Here is a 20,685-nt window from a genome sequence, read left to right as displayed (position 1 = left end):
AAATTGCTCGTTACAAAAATCACCACTTGTCGCTTGACGCGAAACCATTGATTTGGTTATTCAGCATGCCACCAGTTACTGTATACAGTGACGTGAAATAACGTCCACCTCTAAAAGATGGTCGATTATATTAATGTAAATAATATTCAATGCACACGGCCGCACGGGCCTAAAGTTTATAAACAAATTTCATGAAACAAAAAAATTACTCTATCGATGCATTTTAAACGTATGCAAAAAAACTTTGTCATATTAAAGCCAAACTTTACGCGTTCGGTTCCGTGTTTTAGCTTTTGAATATACATGGGATGCAAAAACGATGGCATAACACACTACGCGCTAGACTCAGTAATAAGCTGATAATTGAGCAGCGTTTGTTCTCAATATAAATAAAATTCCTATTACATGCGCTTACCTTTTTAACTGCCAGGGCCAAGTAACATTAGAATCACATTTTACTACGCTAAACTGTGTCCCTAGATTAAGCCCTTCCAATGAAGGCGCCAAGGCGCCAATGAGACGCGTAGAAAGAATCCAACTTATTTTAATAAGTTGAAAACCAACTTCTTGCCAATTTTTTATATTATTTAGCAGTGATGATGATAATGAACTACCTTAATGAGTAAATTATTTACAACCTAATCAGGTCAGAAAACTTTTAAACCACAGTTGGTTTAAAATGTTATTCATTTAGTTGTCCATTTCCGTAACAAAAGACATAATTCAAGTAAAACACATCCTGTACAGGACATCCCATACATTTCGTCACCGTTTTTGAAAAAGCTTACTAACTTTAAGCCGACTATTGTACTTTACTTGATTTATTTAAGGTTCACTTTAGCTTGCTTTCTGATTTTGAGATGCATTTTTTTTCAAGGTACGCAACCTACGTAAATAAGTATCGAAGATTCGTCATTGTGAAGTCGCACTCAATGTGCACTCAATAATAACGATCGGGTGTTGTTTACGGATGACCCGTCATTTATTGCACAATTCGCCGAAATTGCCTTATCGTGCAGTGCATGTGATGCAGGGGTAGGCTTTGTTGATGTTGCTTCGAACTCAGAGACGTCTATTAACGTTAAATGACGACCGGATAGACAAATGGTCAGAGAATTATGAGTCTTGAGGTCTCGGGCACGATCTTCAGTCGGGGCAGCTATTACTTCAATAGCTGGCAGTCTACCACAGTCCGTTTCTTGCGGAACTTTTTGCCACGCACTGTGAAACTGGAATCAGCTTGTAGCGACAGTATTTCCGGACCGGTGCAACGTAGAGATCTTCAAAAACCGAGCCTACTCCTGTCATAAAGGTCGGGCAACGCAGCTTTAGCTCAACTTATGTTATGGGTCATGGACGGGGGTGATTGCTTTCTAACAGGTGACCGTCCTGCTCGTTTTCCCCTATCATATAAAAAAGGTATGAGGAGTTTTTTTTTAACAATTATGTATTTATCTAAATAAGTTTGTGTATCCGTTGTCTGTATCCGTAGCATAAACTTAGCTTATTTTGGGAGTAGGTCAATTGGTGTCAATTATACGATGATAATGTTTATTTAGGTATTTCATTTTAAATCATGCACCGATTTTTCAGAATAATCTTAGATTTAAAAATTGCACCAAATATTCGCGGTCTCCCATTAAAAATATCTGTACCTTAGATAAAAAAAACAAGTAGGATTTTTTCGGATCTTTACATTTCATTGACACCTCTAAATTCTGCTATTAATATTCTAAGTATAGTACGTAGCAAATATGGATAGCTACAGACATAATGAAGCGAAAGAAAGTGATATCCGAAGCGCGTGTTTACACTGGGCGCACTTTGGGTCACACTTGCGTTCCCATTAACAAACAGACAAACCGAATCGACTTATGTAGGGCAGTGACGTTGAAACTAAGAGCTTGTCCAGATGGCGCGATTCAAGCGCGAGTACCCTCTCGCGTTTCGAATCGCGCGATTTTGAGGTAATACATTCCGTGCACATAATGTATTCGCGGGCAAAATGTGCGCAAACGCACGAGTGCATGTGGACGGAACGTATTTATGAGCCTCTAGTACCACAGCACCAGCACCACACGATTGCGCGATTCGAAAAACGCGCGTAAAGCGCGCCACCGGGACAAGCTCTCAAGCTTAGCTCACACATGTGCTAAGAAAATTCGCGTTTTATACTAAAACTAGCTTTTGCCTGCGAATTCGTCCGCGTGGAATTAGGTTATCGCGCGCTGTTATCTCGGGAACTGTGCATTTTTCCGGGATAAAAAGTAGCCTATGTCACTCTCTGGTCCATAAACTATCTCCATGCCAAAAATCACGTCAATCCGTCTCTCCGTTTCGACGTGAAAGACGGACAAACATACAAACACTTCTAACATCAAAAACTTCTATTTAAAACATGTCTTCCTGTCAATCCTGGCCTAATCTACATCAGGCATGGCTACGGGTACATTTTACGGTTATCTGATGTTGTAACCTTACTTTATTCTGCTCGATTTTACCTAGATTCAAGGTGTTATATACACGATGCGCTAGTTATGCTACCTAATGTCATAATGTAAAACAGACCAGTCGTAGACTTTTGGGCGTACTTACTAGTCCGACCAACGAGGCTTTTGCAACCTGAATAATTCTCCCGCCTATGAAACTTGGCACATGATGAAAATAGGTAATACAGATTATAGATATACAATAATCCAGTAACTTTTCTTACGAGAAGTTAGGTATTTTTACCTAAACATGAAAATCGTTTATAGCTCTGCGAAAAATTCCTTAGACTGACATTCTTTCCGTATACGTACCTATGTTCTACTTAGAATATATATGTAAAATCATCCAATTATTTTTCGATTTCATAGATACCGCAAATTTAACTTTTAACATTTTGCACTAGAACTTCTACTGAAAAATCGCTCTGCTGATTTTTATTTTTTAATATGTGTTTATTTACTAAAATTAATAGCTTTTATAAGTTATTCAAAAGATTTGCCTTTACGATATTATAACTCTAAATATTTACCGCGAACAATGTGGTCATTGCTCATTGCCGTTTTTTGGCAGTTGCTAGGTACCTCTTGATAACTGTTTGTGGATCTATCAGTTAGTTACCTGGCGCGTGTGGGAGCCGCCTTACGGATATTCTGAAGAAAAAAAACGCGATCGACCTACTTTCTATAGCTAGGGCTATTTCCGACGCGGATGTTTCACAGATGCATTCTTTGTCGAGGATTCTTCACTGATTTATCAGCACTCTGGAATGAACAGAAATTTGTATAATAATCCATACTAATAGTATAAAAGGGAAAGTGTATGTGTTTGTATGTTTGTCCGTCTTTCACGTCCAAACTAAGCTACGGATGGACGTGATTTTTGGCATAAAGATAGTTTATGGGCCATAAAGTGACATAGGCTACTTTTTATCCTGGAAAAATGCACAGTTCCCGAGGTAACAGCGCGCGATAACCGAACTCTACGCGGGCGAAGCCGCGAGCAAAAGCTACTGATATATATTACACCGGAACTGTGGATAGTTTTATAAGAATGTGAAACTACCTTGAGACTCATAGTGATATAAATCCGGATAACTCACGTCTTAAATCGAGTTTAACTCGATATGTTTTGGGCTAATTTGTAGCCCTTTGCATTTAGCAGCAGCCGCCCTGGCGTGTGCTCCACGAGAAAGGGCTAAGAATTAGCCCGAAACATGTCTAGCTAAACTCGATTTGAGACGTGAGTTATTCGAGTTTGTTTTACTACGAAACATGTAGCTTACGGTTCGTGGTGTCAACCTTTCAACTAATTATCCGCAGTGGAATTCTGAGGGGAGGCCTGTGCCCTGCAGTGGGACGTATATAGGCTGGGATGGTGGTGGAAGTATCATCTTGAGACAGTGACGATGGAAAAAGTGATGTTCAATTTTCGATCACTGCAACTCTTCGTCCTATATTATATAGTTGTGCCTCTAAAATCAGGTCAATTGTATTTTTTTTACATTGTGACCTTATTAATAAATAGTGTCTTGATTGTAACCTAGCTGAGGTCAACTTGGACATTAAAGCACGTGAATTAGCAATGCTGTAGGTACTTGCGAAATTGCATAAATTGCGTACCTTGAATGTTATTTATGTCTGTTTTGTAAAATGTAATTTATACTTTTTAGATTTATTGTTGTACTAGTTCCACGTCTAGTGATTTAATAGTGAGTAGTAATAACTAATAGTTATTTATGCAACTGCATCATAATAAGGGTCATTGAGACACAGAGTGCGAGTGTTTATGACATGAGGGGAAGCCGAATGTCATAATAGATACGCATGAGTGTCACAATGGCTGATTATGAATAGTTGCATACATTACTTTTTCTACGAGCTCAAACATAAACAATTAATAAATAATGAATACTTACATAGCGGACAATAAATGAATTTTTCGATTTTAAAGGTAGCAAATTACTGCTCACTTCCATTGCCGGCTGTTTTATTTCTGGCGGCGTCATCATTTCTGCGTCACTTAATTCACCAAAGTCACACATTCTCACAGATAAAAAGTCGTTTAAATAGTGATTAACTCTTTATATTTCTTTTAATTTCAAGAACTCCGTGCAAAAGCAAAACAAATCCCGCTATTTTGAAACTTTTTTTTCAGTAATTACAACCTTAGAATGGACCCGGGAACTTTTTCGAATACAGCCAAATTAAATAATGTTGAAATATTAAATTTAATAATAACTGTAAAATTCATTTATTGTCCGTTATGTAAGTATTTATTATTCAATAATTGTTTATATGTTTATATTTTAATTAATCTTTAAAGTCGATTTAACAATAATTAAGTAAATAAAATAGAATGGTTGAAGTTTTTTTTTTTGTTTTAAACCCCGCCATTTGCAGTGCGAAAAAGAACATTGTGAAACGTTTCACAATGAAATGTCAAAGTTGCGATCACACAATGCACCTCATTGGATTACCGATAGCGGTATCGTCAGCAGCACATTGTAGTACGCGAGTAGAAAATAATAATAGTAACCTACCAAAAACTTTTAATTCACGTGTAAGTGTTACAAAATTTGTAATGGTTAGTAACAATTATTAATAATAATAGTGACCCAACAAAGACTTGTTGTTTTGTGCGTGTGTTTCATGATCGACAAGACTGAAACACATCACGCTTTCGCTAGTAAAAGCGATCATTATCTGTAGAACCAAGCCCCTGACTTGATTGTCTGTCACCTCTACATCGTCTACATGCTATTTACCCAAGATAGTCGCCATGACGGTTCACAGCTGATCCTTAACCGACCACGACCACTCTGTCAAGAGTGTGGCAACTTCGAATAGGAAGGAGATATCTTGGCCTAAAAGTATGATTGTGTGTTAAGAAAACCTGTATGCATGCGCCAGACTCGAACTTGATCGTTTTTTTTTAATTCGGTGCAAGGAATGGTGACGCAGAAGCCATAAATATTAGCGTGTGGGTTTATCAGAACTGGGAATTCAGACTGTCGCATCTATTAACCCACTAACTAGCTGATCTATTTTAGAATAAGCGTGTCATATTTTACTCAATGCATTGCTGTTTAGTTAAATTTTGACGTAACTGTGTGAAATAATATTTATAGTATGCGTATTATGCATGATTTTTGCATTATATTGCTCGATTCTAATGCGTTTTCTGCTTTCCAAATGGATGTGTATATCCATGCAGGATAAGCTATGCAGAATTACCTTGCGGTCTCTCCTGCCATTACTTAATCTTTGTCGTTCTCGTGCATGTATTTTATCAAATACTTATTTATTATCAAATTAATACGAGTATGTACATATTTATTATTCATAGATTTCACTTAATGCGTACATTAACGCGCGTTGTCATCATTGTAATAAAAAAGTGCGCTAACTCCAAGCACAACTGAAGTGTCAATACTGATGCTTATAAAACCTATGGTTCGTATAATAGAAGCGAAATTAACCAGCGCATCGCTTAACCTAGTTATTGGTCTATTTCCGAAAAGAGAGCAGCGGCTGCATTATTTTTTGGGCAAGCGGTGACCTGGTTTAGTGCGCGCGTCACTGCGCCCTGCTACTTCACATCCTTTGTCTAGTAAAGTTAAACGTGTGTAAAACCTTTTCACGGTAAATGAAACTTAAATGTCTACGGAAAAAGAATTCGTCGCATTAATTTTTCATAAGCTCTATACTTACTGGATCTTGATTGACATAGTTTGGCTGAACGATACGGCCGAATCATTAGTTTTTTCCCTTTCTAATAATAATAAGTTGAACATGAAACTACCGTGAGACTCACTCATATTAAATATAATGACCCGGATAACTCACGTCTTAAATCTTAAATTGTGCGCGTGTTGCAGCAGCCGCTGAGTCGCGTTGCTCCGAAGACGAAGGGCTACGGATTAGCCCGAAACATGTCGAGCTAAACTCGATTTAAGACGTGAGTTATCCGGGTCATTATATTTAATAATAATAAGTTGGTAAAGAGATAGCAACATAGCTAGTTACGTATTGAACGAGGTATGAAGTATGATGCACCGTCTTTAAATCTACCGTCAGACAAGTACAAAGTATCATTGACCATTGCGATTTTTTGGTTTTTATTCGATCTAATGCCAGCACGTGCAAATCCGAGTTGGCGGGCTATAGCAAGACTGATGCACGGCAACTCTAGTCTATGTAGGTATATTATTTTCAGTTTGTCAATGTACCTCGATGACGTTTGCGTTATTTACCAAAATCATAAATCATAATGTACAGATATGTAAAAAAAGTCCTCGATTTTAGAACATTCAGGTATCAACTCTCAACAATTTCATGTGGTATTTAAAATAAGTTTACATTCCAGATAGGCATTCTGTTCCGCATTATGTAAAGTTATTAAAATAAAGCTTTTTAAAGCCTAGGCGGCTTCGTTAAAACGAAGTCGATTGAAATTAGTCCACTTTCTGGTTTTACGACAAGTCTGCAAATAAATTAAATTTGTTACATCATCTCATTCAGGCCTTAGGATTTAGGCAGGCTGCTTTCATACAGATCCGTCTAAATGTCAGGGCCAATGTTTTGCTAAATGAAGGATTTTCGAATGTCACAACTAGTTGTGTCAGTATTCCAGCCGTTTGTCAACGTAATCGCGTTGTATAAATATGTCGGCGGCCGATCGTAAAATCCGCCAGATCACGAAATTCCTAGGCATATCGTGTAATGGCACCAATTCATGAATAGGCTAAGGGACATCCGCCATATCGTTCAAAACTCACCGTTTAATGATTTGCCTAGTGACGTTTAGGCAGATCATGATATTCCTAGGCATATCATGACACGCCGCCATTTCATGATTTGGCCAGTTTAGGCAGATTATGAAATTCCTAGGCATATCATAAAACGCCGCCATATCGCTTCGCTCGTCGGACCTAAATTTTTCTTTTTTTCGGCATATCATGATGTGCCCAGTATAGAGCTAGGAATATCGACGTATGCGTTTCTCTAATTGATCTGCCGTAGTGTTGTTCAGGCACATCGTTTTTTTTTTATTTATTTTATTATCGTGATATGTCTGGCCAATTATAAGGCAAATTCGTTATTTGGAGGATTTTACGATCGGCCGCCGACATTATATAACAATCTTGGTTTACTTGGATATCTAATCTGTTTTGGGTGTTTCTTAATAAAATTTCACTGTCAACAAGATTTATGCAGATTTTTATGAAAAGGATAACTGTTACAGATATTCTTTTTGCTATTTTATTATCACTTATTTTATTATCATTTATAAGTTATTGCCAAGATTACTATGACTAGGTACACAAACGTTGTTTACCAATTAGGTCCCCAAAAAGAAGCAAAGACGTTCTCATATGTGGAAAACATAATATTTGTCCAAATTAAATATTATCTCGTTATCTAGGGCAAATTTGTCAGGCGAAAAATACTTGCTCGGGTGCCGACCTGCCGGGAAAAAATATTTTCCAATTTATTAAGGTTTTGAAATAGTTCCAATACCACCGAAACCCTCCCTCTGCTTGCTGATGGCTTCATTAACGAACAGTTTTTATATTACCTTTAGGATGTAAATCCGAGCCATATTGTGCGCCCGTTTTATTTATACTACATTTTAAATTTTATGAAGGGCAGGGAGTCGTTCAAGGATATTTCCAGGAAATTGCGAACGTCTTTGGTTCGGTCGAAAATTGTCAGGATTCAATAAAGGGAAATTTGCGGCAATATTTATACCTCTTCAGCTCCTGCATATTTCATTTTTCCGCCCTGTCACTCCTTCTGTAGGAAAACGATAAAACCATCAAGAGGTTTCGGCCGAGGAAATTTTTGCCGGCATCACGTCGTTGTCGCACCTTAATAAAACGCAAGTAAAAGTTTTAGGGATAGGTACATTGTAGTTGAAAATAATAAACTGTAAAAACCCCAACACCGCAATTACGGGGGGCTGATTACACAGTATCGTCTCCGCTCCAATGCCCGCTACGTACGCAGGTGGATAATTGATTGGACAAACAAAGACTTTTGGGAATTTATAAAACCGTTACGCAATGCATTTTTTAGGGTCGAGGGGGGCAGTCAGCGCTTTTCAGAAATTACAGCGGGTGGAGGTGGTGCGAACGGTGTGGCGGGATATGACGTTCGATTTAAAGGGTAGGTGCGTGCCGGGCGGGGTGGCCCCCCGGGCCGTGGCTGCAGGGCGGCTGTTGACGGGTGCCGCGCGCCTGCGCGATGCGGACGCCGCCCGATTTCCGCACGAGCGTTGACAGTTTGCCCGGACTTACTTCCTCGATACCGCGCGTCCGCGGCGCCGCTGCATCAGGGCCGAGTCCCACGTCTTGCCCCGGCCGCGCTCCGCCGGCAGCCCAGCTGTCCACGCTCCCAGCCGCCCCGCCGATGTTTCACTGAACACTCAACGTGAGTAAACGCCGGCTGCATATTTTTCTGTGTTACGTTTGTTACGAGTACGGTGTGGTATCCTCGGACGTGCGGTTGGGGCCCGAAATTGTTCTGTTCGGCGGCATTCAGCGTAATTATGGCCGTTTTACAGCGTTTGCAGCGTTTGAACGGATACGTGCATTTCCTTTGTCCGCTGTTTTGTGTTCATGGTTGATGGACACAATGAGGTTTGGGTTTTTTATAAGTTTAACATCAATTTCAAAATAAAAATTAGTTTAAAAATTTTCACACGAACTTTATTCAAAATAATTCAAGCATATTTCGAAGCTTCGTGATAAATTGTGATTTTTATTTGAAAAGTTGTTTTTGCAATAGTGTTACTCGATTTACTTAATCTAACCTATTGCTTCAATCATGCTTATATCAATCCGTATTGTGAACAAATAAATCTTGTTTTGGAAATGAAACGAATACTATTTAACTTTAAATAAAAACAAGTACGTATCCAGTCCTTTATGTATTTAATTTCTTTCGTACCTTAAAAAAATACTTGAAAAACTACAATAACAATGTTAATAAAACTTTAAAGTAGATGTTAGACTTCAGGCACGATTTCGCTGATATAAGTAGACTTAATCCTCTATTTAGGAACAATTCTAATATTTCAAAAAATAAAACATTTCAATGTAAACTGGTGCCAGGTGCCATTGTCAACCGGTGCCTATTTACCTATCAAGTCAGATGCAGGAGTTTGACATTGAACGGTTTGTATGTACGCATGCGCTAATATTTGTCCAGATGTATACGTATATGTAGTGCCTGAAAGCCACCGTGAAAAAAATTGTAAACGAAACGACGCGGTTTCGTATTCATACGCTGTTTTCTTTTTTTATTGTTTAAAAGACTGGAGATATGCCCATCTGAATCATAGCAACTTATTACATTTCACAAAGGTTTAATGCTCTATTGCTCACTACCGCCAACTAGCGTGCGTTTCCGAATAGCGTATACAGGCACAAGTCGTTATTTAGACGCCTCTTTGCGATGCTTTCTATTTGACCATACTTTGGCACCGTTTCCGATAGTTGGCGCCACTATCGTATTGCGCGCCATTTTTGTTAGTACCTATATTTTCTACACTAGTATAATGAATAGGTGTTTAATTAAGAATTATTTATGAGAATAGTTTAACTAATCAACATCCAGGAAATTGAATTTAGAGTTGGTTAAGGAAAACATATTCCTCTTAGTATAGAATAACAGCGCTGCTGCAGGGCTACTACGAAACTCGAAACTCGAAGTTCGTGTCGTGCGGTCCCTCTGACACTTAGTTATACTGTTTAATACGAGAGCGAGAGTGAAGGTACGATAACTTCGAGTTTCGAGTTTCGTAGTAGCCCTGCTTTTGCTATTGTAACATCACAACCTTCTATTTATGAAACAAAAAAATGTGAAAAGTACCTCGTTGTTGATCCTTTACTACCATCCCAGCCTATTTTATACGTCGTATATTTATACGTCCCACAGCTGGGCACAGGCCTCCTCTCAGAACAAGAGGGCTTGGGCCACAGTTCTCACGCGGGCCCAGTGCGGATTGGGAACTTCACACGCACCATTGAATTGCTTCGCAGGTTTTTACAGGTTTCCTCACGATGTTTTCCTTCACCGCAAAGCTCGTGGTAAATTTCAAATGTAATTCCGCACATGAATTTCGAAAAACTCAGTGGTGCGACCCACGACCATCTGCTTGAGAGTTGATAGGTCAAACCCACTAGGCCACCATCCTCTACCTGTAAAGAAATATTTATGTAATCGTATGGCATACATTGAAATAGGCTTAAAATCTTATCTTATAATATATAATATAATATAAAATTGGGCCCACTCTCCGTACAAAATTACCTATTATTGCATACATTTGAGGGCCTGATTTTTTGCCGTTCAGTATATATATATATATATAAAGTGGTTTACTAATTTTTCGGCGAAAATTATTTGGCAAATAATTAGCTCCCAAACTATTTATCCCACATTTTTATTTAGGCGATATTTTATTTCCCAACTCAACATTTCGCACTGATGTCATTTCCAATCATTTGATAAATTATTTTTATGCAAATTATTACCTTGGATTTTTTTTAAATGTCATTCATGTTTTGGTCAAATGTATTGGTTGGCATACCTTAACTTAGCAACATATTGAATGGCATCCAACCTACTTTCCCAGTGGCAGTTATCGTGGCTGCTATAAAAAAAACCTAACATCTGACCTAAACTATCCAAGTCGCTTCTGCTCCGAACCGCTCGCTCGCTTCGCTCGTTCGGTCAAATTTTGAAGTAAAACTTCGCAATATAAAAATTGGCCAAATGTTATTTGACAATATGTTATTTGCCTAAGCCAATCATTTGCTACATAATTATTTGCCACATAAAAGTGTGATGAAGTAAAATTTTGCAATATAAAAATGTTGCGAAATAAGAAAAATGCGAAGTAAAGTTATGCCAACGAATGGTTTGCCAAATTTAACTTCGGCAAAAAATTGGTTGCTAAGTGAAATTTGGCTAAACATATTTCGCCGAAAAGGCAGTACACCATATAAATTTACCTTTGTGAAATGTCCAACAGATAAATATTATCATTACTTATTTAGCTTTTTATCAAATGGACGATTTAAATACTCACCTTTACTTGTGTTCTTTACGCTTTTAACGGCGTTTTTACAAAACGTGTAGACTTCTCATCAAAAATTACCTTACCATGGTTGGTACACACCTAGAGGTCTCTTCGTTGGCCAACCTATAACTATAAAACCGGCCAAGAGCGTGTCGGGCACGCCTAAAATAGGGTTCCATAGCCATTACGAAAAAAATAAGTAATATTTTTCTAAGAATTTCGTTTTTTATACGGAATCATCCAAGTTTCCATCCATCCATCCATCCTAGCCTATATACGTCCCACTGCTGGGCAGAGGCCTCCTCTCAGAACAAGAGGGCTTCCAAGTTTAGGTTATTTTATACCTTAGGCTGCTATTTACTCTTAAACTACTAATAACTCTCAAGCAAACTTAGCCGTTATAGTTTTCCTTGAAAGTTTGATAAACTTACTACCATTCTGAATTTTTTCAAAATTTTCCATCCACCGGTTTAGATTGTATAGGGGGGGGGGACGCTCAATTTTAATGAAAATTTGCAATTTAAAGTTGAATAATTTGCAAACAAATCACTGAATCGAAAAATCGTTTTAGCAACCCCCTAATGATTTCGAAAGACCTATCCAACGATACCCCACACTACAAGAATGGATGAGAAAAAAAAATCACCCCCACTTTACGTCTATGTACCTACACAAAAAAAAATATTTTTGAATTTTTTATTGTACCATTTTGTCGGCATAGTTTACATACATATTCGTGCAAAATTACAGCTTTCTAGCATTGATAGTCCCTGAGCAAAGCCGCGGACGGACGGACAGACAGACAGATTGTCAGACAGACAGACAGACATGGCGAAACTATAAGGGTTCCGTTTTTGCCATTTTGGCTCCGGAACCCTAAAAATGGTCAGTTGTCTAACAACCTTGATTTTTCATGGTCCCAATGAAAGTCCTGGCCGGCTGTCATTATGCTGAGTTGGAACCATTTCCTAATAATTTGCCCTTTGTTTCTTTCTTTTCGGTTTTGGTCGTAACTTATATTTTATAATATGACGAATAAGTGATTAGTGATTACTTCCTTTTGAAAGGCTACTTGTCACTGTTATTCATTGAAGCATTAGACAACAGGCGATCGTATTATGTACCTAGAACATAAAGCATAATACGTCACAGTTTAAACTAAGGATCTACACCTACACATAAGGTACCTACACCACCGGCCAGAAGACGTCATTGTTACGACGATAGGTAAAAAAATTGTTTACTAGAAAGGAAATATAGCTACATTTATGTAAACTGGGTATTTAGGTATCAATATTGATATAACCAATTTGAAAAAAAGGTTAGTAAAGTAAAATCCGGTCAAGTGCGAGGCAGACAAGCATATTCTGTAGGTATATTATTGCTACTATTAAGATCGAGCGAAAACGCCAAAAATTATTGTTCCCCTGCCCGTATTTTTTTTTTACTTTATTATTTGTTGTAAACGCCATAGAAATCACATTTTTTTTGTTTTTGTTTTGTTGTAAAAATTTAAACGTGTACGATTCAAAATAGAAAGTGACAGTAGGTTAGCGGAATAGTGGACGGAACCTTAGTAGTAGGGTCCACTTGGCATCCACTCGTAACTTTTAAATGGAACTTTTGAATGGAAATCGTCGAAATAAGCAACTGTTTTTCTAAATTATGTACCTACTGATAAACGTGCATTCGTGTGCGTCTAGAGCTGATTAGATAACTGTGCAAGAATTTGTAAGCCCTTTGTTTCTATAGGCGGTATCATTTATTAGTTACATAATATAATATATACCGTTCAAGTCTAAACATGGAAAATTCTGTGCTTGATAATTCTTAACCCCATCATTGTACCTACTTGTCTTCGATGTTTTACACGTCTCATGCTGTCAATACTAGAAAGATTAGATATATATTTTTCACGGGATATACATAGATTTCTATTAGCTCCTGATAATTCGATGTAGATGTACATATCATGATCACAGGTAGACTAAAAAAAAAAGTACTCGAGGTGTTTGTCCTGTAAAAAATATTTCTAATGTAAATAATTAGCAGTGAATCATTTTAATTGTTAAGATACTAAAGATGTGAGAGTTTTGTATAAAACGTAGTAGTTGCTTCAATTTTTAGGGTTCCGGAGCCAAAATGTGGCAAAAACGGAACCCTTATAGTTTCGCCATGTCTGTCTGTCTGTCCGTCCGTCCGCGGCTTTGCTCAGGGACTATCAATCATACTCTCATAGACGTAAAGTGGGGGTGATTTTTTTTTTCATCCAACCCTATAGTGTGGGGTATCGTTGGATAGGTCTTTTAAAACCATTAGGGGTTTGCTAAGACGATTTTTCGATTCGGTCATTTGTTTGCGAAATATTCAACGTTTAACTGCAAATTTTTATGAAAATCGAGCGTCCCCCCCTCTAAAATCTAAACCGGTCGGTGGAAAAAGGATGGTAGTAAGTATATCAAACTTTCAAGGAAAATTATAACGACCAAGTTTTCTTGAGAATTATTAGTAGTTTAAGATTAAATAGCAGCCTAAGGTATGAAATATACCTAAACTTGGAAGATTCCGTATAAAATACGAAATCCTTAGAAAAATATTACTTAATTTTTTCGTAATGGCTTCGGAACCCTATTTTGGGCGTGTACGACACGTACCAACCCCACGATCGTACCATGATCAAATCGGGGACGTTCTGAAGAAAGGTCGGGTCAGGAGTACTCTAAACCGACGTGCATGCATGAAAAGATTGATGAATGTAGAGGATGCGAGAGTTGTACGCCAGAATCGTAGCAAGGAAGGATGTAGTCTCTGCCTACCCCGCTGGGAAAGAGGCGTGATTTTATGTATGTGTTTTATGTATGTACGACACGCTCTTGGCCGTTTTTTCTTATTTAATTAAGGTAGGTACATTTGGCGCAAATGTCAATGTTGCAAAATATATTTGTCAAGTGGAATAAGAATCAGGCAAAACTCTTTGAAAAACCATCGATCATTATTAGGATTCTTTTACGTTGCTCATTTCCGATCTTTTGTATTTTAACTCTTTGAAAAACCATCGATCATTATTAGGATTCTATTACGTTGCTCATTTCCGATCTTTCGTATTTTAATTTAATTTTAAATGATTGTAAATTGTAAATTGTCGACGAGTAAACAAATTATTTTTTCAAAATACGTTTAACATTTTATTGGTTTTACGAGTTTTTACTGGAAATTACTCATTTTACATTTGTGATGACACTTAGCTTTTTATGTACCTAATTCGATTTTTGTAACTCATTTTACACAGTGCTTTTAACATGTGAGGTTTATCGAACAAATCTCAGCCGACCACAACTTCTGGTAGCATTCCCATAAATCGTTTAAAATAAACACCCTGTATTCTAATTCGGACGTTATCATAATTCACGTGGCCTTGCTATTATAGATAAGGAAACAGAGTCAGTATCGAAATTTGTTATTCTTTATACGCTGCATTTTATAATTATGCCATATAGACACGGAACTGGTGTATGGAGCATTGGAGCGAGGCCACTGAAATTTAGTTGGGCTAAATTGTACGCGCTGTGTATTGATATTTATCAATTGTCAATTGTCATTGATACGCTGCAATGTCTCACTTTAAATCTGGGGACCAATTTTTAAATGATATTACTCAAAAGTGGCGAAAAATAATGTTGAATTTAGAAAGGAAGTAGAGCAGTAGATAATTATAGTTCTAATAAGAGCATATTTCACCTCTCATTCATTAATTTTAGGTGACTGATAAATGTGATGCCGCCTCTATCTATTCGGACAAAACAAACAGAGAGCATAATAGATATCTGACGCATTAAATTTATAATTGGGTGGCGAAACAAGCCCTGAATCGTTTCAAGTAGTTAATTTCATTTGAACTGTTGTTTTGCGGCAGAACACAGATTTTTAGCACATTCGAATGGTATTATCGAGCGATGCGAGTTAGAAAATCGTCCCCCTGGCTTTTTTATCGACGTATCTATCACTACGTTGCATAAAATGCGTCTTTTGTTTTTTTTTACTCATTTTTATGAATTAAACTCTGGTTTTATTCCGTGTACCTTAGTTACTACGCGGAACAAAACTCGATTTTAATTTATAAAATTAGTAATGGCCGCGATAGTCTAAAATATTGTGTTTTCTTTACTTGTTTAAAAAAGAGATGAAGATTTAGATGATCACTGTTTTCAGGTGAAGAATCAATCTGAACAGATTTTCGGGACAAAAGTGGCTAGAGTTACAAATGTTCAAATAAATCACAAGAAATGGATTGACAATAAAACTATGAAACAACATAGTGGAAGCAGTGGCTACTAAAGTAGAATTAAATGAACAAAGTAGTAAAGTTAAAGCAGAAAATGGTATCCCAACAGAAAGTTCGAAATTTGATTCGGGATAATGCTTTATCATCAGTCCTCCTTATGGTCACGAGGACTGGCTTCGTCTGCTTTTTTGATGCGGGCTCTCATTCAATTTCGGAAAATGGCTCTGTCAATAAGATTGCTTACTGGTGCTGACTTTTTTATAACGTTTTTCCTTCAGTCCTTTAAATGAATTTAAAAAACGGCAATATTTCGGAGCTAGACTGATGAGATATATTTTTATTCCAAATGAATCATGCACTTGATTCCTAAATGAGTTCCATTTGGATACGAGTTTGTTAGATGTAGCATCTAGTACGGTACGCAGGTTAGTGGTTATTTGGGAGCAGCAGGCGGCGGCGCAGACGCGCGCGCCGCTTGCGCGTGCAGAGCGGTGCACCGAGCCCGCGAGGGTGCCTCTCTAACCATCATTTTTTCATTTTGCGTGCGTCTTTTTTTGGCAGCGCGAGTTAACCTTGGACTTTTTCATAGCGAAGCGCTGCACGTACGCGCGCAAGTTTCGGATAGACGTAGAGCGCCCCCCACTCGGCGCGTCCGAATTTTCTGCATTCGGACGGCGTGAAGAGTTTTCGGCGGTCGTTCGGTCGCATTCGCGAGCTCGGCTCTAAGCGACTACGACGAGCCACGGTTACCGGCGCGGGCGCGCGCTCCAATATGCGGAAGTGAATACGCACTCCAATCACACACGGTGCCAAACTATAGTGTAAGCAAGTGATACCACGCCAGTAACGCCAGTGAATAAAACACACTCAGTGATACGAACTATGATATTTGTGCGCAGCTTCGTACATGTCTAATGGTTTTCTAGTAACAATTCAAGGACTCTGGAATTTCTAACATGGATACGAGGAAAGTATTGTCTTTTGTAATAGATAAGTATTATTTAGAAAATCTGGGCACCTACTGCATATTGAAAAATAGTAAAAATAGATATAAGTAATAGAAATAAATAGGGAGTTGGTGAGGTTGTTGTAGAGAGGCGACTAGAAGTCACATAAGTAGGCAAACTGATTTAATAAGTGCCTACTGCGACATGTCATTGACAAATTGTGTTGATACCCCGCAGCATATGATAAATGTTAAGCGCGAGGGGCTCGCTCGCAGAGTGCACCTTAAAATGATCTAGAGAGAGGACAATTTTGCACATAGCTGCGCCGTTTTCTTAGTTTTGCATACACGTGCTCTCGTTTTGGGGCTATTGAACTTGATAATGAGACAACCGTATCTACTTTTTTTTTTCTTAACCGATATTGCATCATTAATTCTTTTTTCAAGATCTCCTGCGACCGGTTCACTCACATTTCATTATTTCTCTACTACTGTAGTTAGTCTCTCTGGTGACTCAATAATTCGAGTTGTTTCACTGTGACATTTTGTTTATGATTTTGAATTCATACACAAATATCAACGACTATTCATCTTGTCAAATGTGAGAGATCATAGATTTTAATGGATTCAATGAAAAATCCAGTTTAACAGTGTACGCTTTGAAAGATTACGGATGGGCGTGAATAGATCGTGCCCAAGAGTAGGCCCGGAACCGTTTGGTGAGGCAAAACTGGTCTCGTAACGCATTAGCATTTGCATAGAAACTGTCGTGGCCCCGCGCGGGCCGTGGCCGCCGATTAGCACCTACCGGCCGCGCGCCCTGCAGCCCGCACTGAGAACTCATCAACTGCCATCGCCCATCACATGCGCTTCTAACACGACTAACCACTAACACTATTCCAACAAGCTATATTATAAAAGTCTGTGTTAACCTCATCTAGTAACAATGCCGCATTGTCGCCTTGCACTCTGAATCTTACCGACTCATTCGTTTTCGACTCCTTTACCTTGAATTTTAACATGATTGGCATGCATTTAGAAACCACGTTAACTTTACAAATATCCTACACCGTTTTAACTGCTGTGGTATTTTTATTGGATTGCTACGGTCTTGTACTATAGCGATCATTGTGTGGCTCAGGCATAGGTATGAAGGTCGGCTCTACAATTTATAGTACAATCTTTCTGTTATACTCGCCTGCGTTTCCGTACGCGTGACGACCGAGTCCTAACGACCAATAGGAGCCAAGCGCGAACATGCTGCCGCGAACGTACTTTTAAAATTCGAACTCAATTATTTGATCATAGATTGGATGGCACGCAGATGTGCGGATAGGTTAAGTGTGGTATACGAACCACGTATTGTTAAACTGTTTGTATGGAGTATTTATACTGTGATATGTTTATTTACGGCATGCGGTATAAAATTAAGATTAATCATCTGATAAATAATTAAGAGCGTGTTGTGGTTTATTTGTATCCAGGAGTAGGTATAGGTTGAGTTCAACTTTTACCACAATCAGGAAAATTCATAGCATAAAACTAGAGGTAAAAATAAAACTAGAGCAGCCTAAACAAGTAAAGTGCGTACAATTCATGCGTAGACATCCTTTTGATGACATCATTGAGCCTAACAACCCTTTCTCGCAACTTCTATGATATAACTATGTGACTCTATTTATTAGCCATGATATGCGTTTCTAAGAACCGGCTAGAAATAAAATTCGGGTTCGGCACGTGTTTATCTTTGCAGCGAGATAACCTTACGTTTGTTAGGCCTACCGCACTTGGCGTCTTCTTGCAGATAAGGTTATGATTAGACGCTCTAAACAAACTTCATGTTGCAGGCTAAACATAAAGACATGTTTTAGTGTTGCTGATAAGAGCTGAATTGTTCGAAGTTTAGCTACGTTTCGGATGGAGTCGTGCTGGTCACCTTTACTTGCTGGCTAATAGTTTAAATGTGAATTAATTGTAGAGTGGTATTTTATCCCGTGTTAGTCAATCAATTATTAGTAAATCTCGAAAATTTTTGTTATTGTAAAAAAAAAATTGACACGGACATATTCTTTACGTACATACCTACTTTTTTAATTAACATTGCAAGTTACAATTTTAGAGAACATTTATTTAGAATTTTTTTTAACATAATGTTTATTCAAAATTATCATAACGTCAGTGACAGATTATAAATGTCAAAAATGTATATGCGATCTTGCTTCTTAGTGTTTAAAATGCGTAGAGCATAGGTAGAGTCGAGTGCAAAGATATTGACACGGCCAAAGTTGTAAAAATATGTATACACGACCTTAATGTTGTGCATAAAGTCGTGTATACATATTTTTGCTACTTTGGCCGAGTCGATATTTTTGCACTTGACTGAACTGATTTTTTGTTAAAAATAAATAGTTATTTTTGCAGTACCTACTATTCATTTACGAAACCACCTAGTTTGCGTGATTTAACTAAGGATATTATAACAATAGGTGTTTTATTTGAAAATAGTACCTGTGGATACTCTGCATAATTTCATTTCTGCACCAATCTTATCTTCAACCCACGTTCCGATCTTACGTAGGCGAAGTTTGTCATCGCCAACTGATTTTGTAATAATGAATCCTCATTTCCGCCTGGCCTCAGAGGTCCCGGAGGGCTGGTTTCAAGTGGAGGGGCCAAGGACACTCTCGGAGGACCTTCGAGGCGCGACGCTTACGCAACCGAGGCCATGGATTCACATTAGTGTGCAATATCAACTCTTGCTTGTGTGCGGCGAATGTTTGGGCCAATGCTGGAGCTTAGGTGGAACCAAAACTTAATGTTAATTTCAATTGTTATCGCCGGCGTTTAGGCTGGAAAACCTAATCTTGGTGTCGATTGCATATAATTATAAATATATTACAATTTTTTGAGATAGCGCAGGAAATTATGCGTGTCGTGTATTTTTTTTGATACGAAATTAAAACTTTCGATGGGAAAATTTTCTAATGAATGACCAACTAAAAGTCAAGCAATGTGTAAAAATCTCGAAAGATCACTCGAATTGAATATAAATGAGTATCATTTATTAAAATATTGCACTACAGCATGATTATTGATTATTTATTCATTATGACTCATGCAAATCAGGTACCTACGTAGTCTGAATGCATCGAAGTCAAACAAGTACGAATGTAAATATTTTTCTTGAGGAAAATAAGTTCCGAATGGGGTCAAGCCCATCGATCCACGCCTCCACGTGCATGTTTATAGTTAAAACAATGGATTTTCAGGCTGTAAATTTGATCGGCTTATTAGACGAAACAATTAAAAGTCTTAGACTTTACCTTTTAACCGCCAATACGTTTTCATTCGTACGTGCCCGTATTGCCACCTACACCGAATCTCACTCATGACATTTTGTCTTAAATATAAGTCTACGGCTATAGTGGCTGGACATTGAGTGTCTTATATATCAGACTACGGTGTTCAAAAGGTTAAAAAGTGCCTAAGACGTCATTAAGCTTGCATGGCCACGTCATTTTAGACTAATATGTAAATCATTAAGTCATGTGTCAAGGATAAACTACATATATTAAATCACGCTCTATTTGAATTGGACAATTTGTGTTTTTAAATTTTGATACTTACGTGGGTCAAAAGGGTTATATTTCAATGAAGCAGAGCGGCCCTGAGACATTTAGAAACGGCAAAGCGCATTAGTTGAATCCATGTCATTAGCTGAAGCGGGGCGAGATAGTAAAATTAATTTGTCATTGAAATACCACTGTGTTAATTTGAAATAATCGAAAATAATACATACTTTAAAAATATATCTTAATTTAGATATATAAATATTACATTTTAGGGAGGTTTCCATTCAATGATCGGAAGAGGTAGAATT

The 20,685-nt window shown here is 37.9% G+C and overlaps 1 protein-coding gene across 3 annotated transcripts in view; it reads left to right on the top strand.

The window, feature by feature from the left end:
- The window catches only part of chinmo (Chronologically inappropriate morphogenesis), a 127,217-nt gene that overhangs the window by 58,713 nt on the left and 47,819 nt on the right, over positions 1–20,685 (top strand). The window contains exon 1 of one of the 3 annotated variants that reach the window (XM_074086121.1): positions 8,839–8,921. The exons of the other annotated variants lie outside the window; for them this stretch is intronic. The gene's annotated coding sequence lies outside the window, so the exon portion shown is untranslated. Of the gene's footprint in view, positions 1–8,838; positions 8,922–20,685 lie in introns of those variants that run through there. 3 annotated transcript variants of the gene reach the window in all.

This window comes from Choristoneura fumiferana, chromosome 3, assembly GCF_025370935.1.
Source record: "Choristoneura fumiferana chromosome 3, NRCan_CFum_1, whole genome shotgun sequence".
Lineage (NCBI taxonomy): Eukaryota > Metazoa > Arthropoda > Insecta > Lepidoptera > Tortricidae > Choristoneura > Choristoneura fumiferana.
The sequence above is the reverse complement of the archived record's forward strand: the minus strand, read 5'-3'. Positions and strand labels throughout refer to the sequence as shown.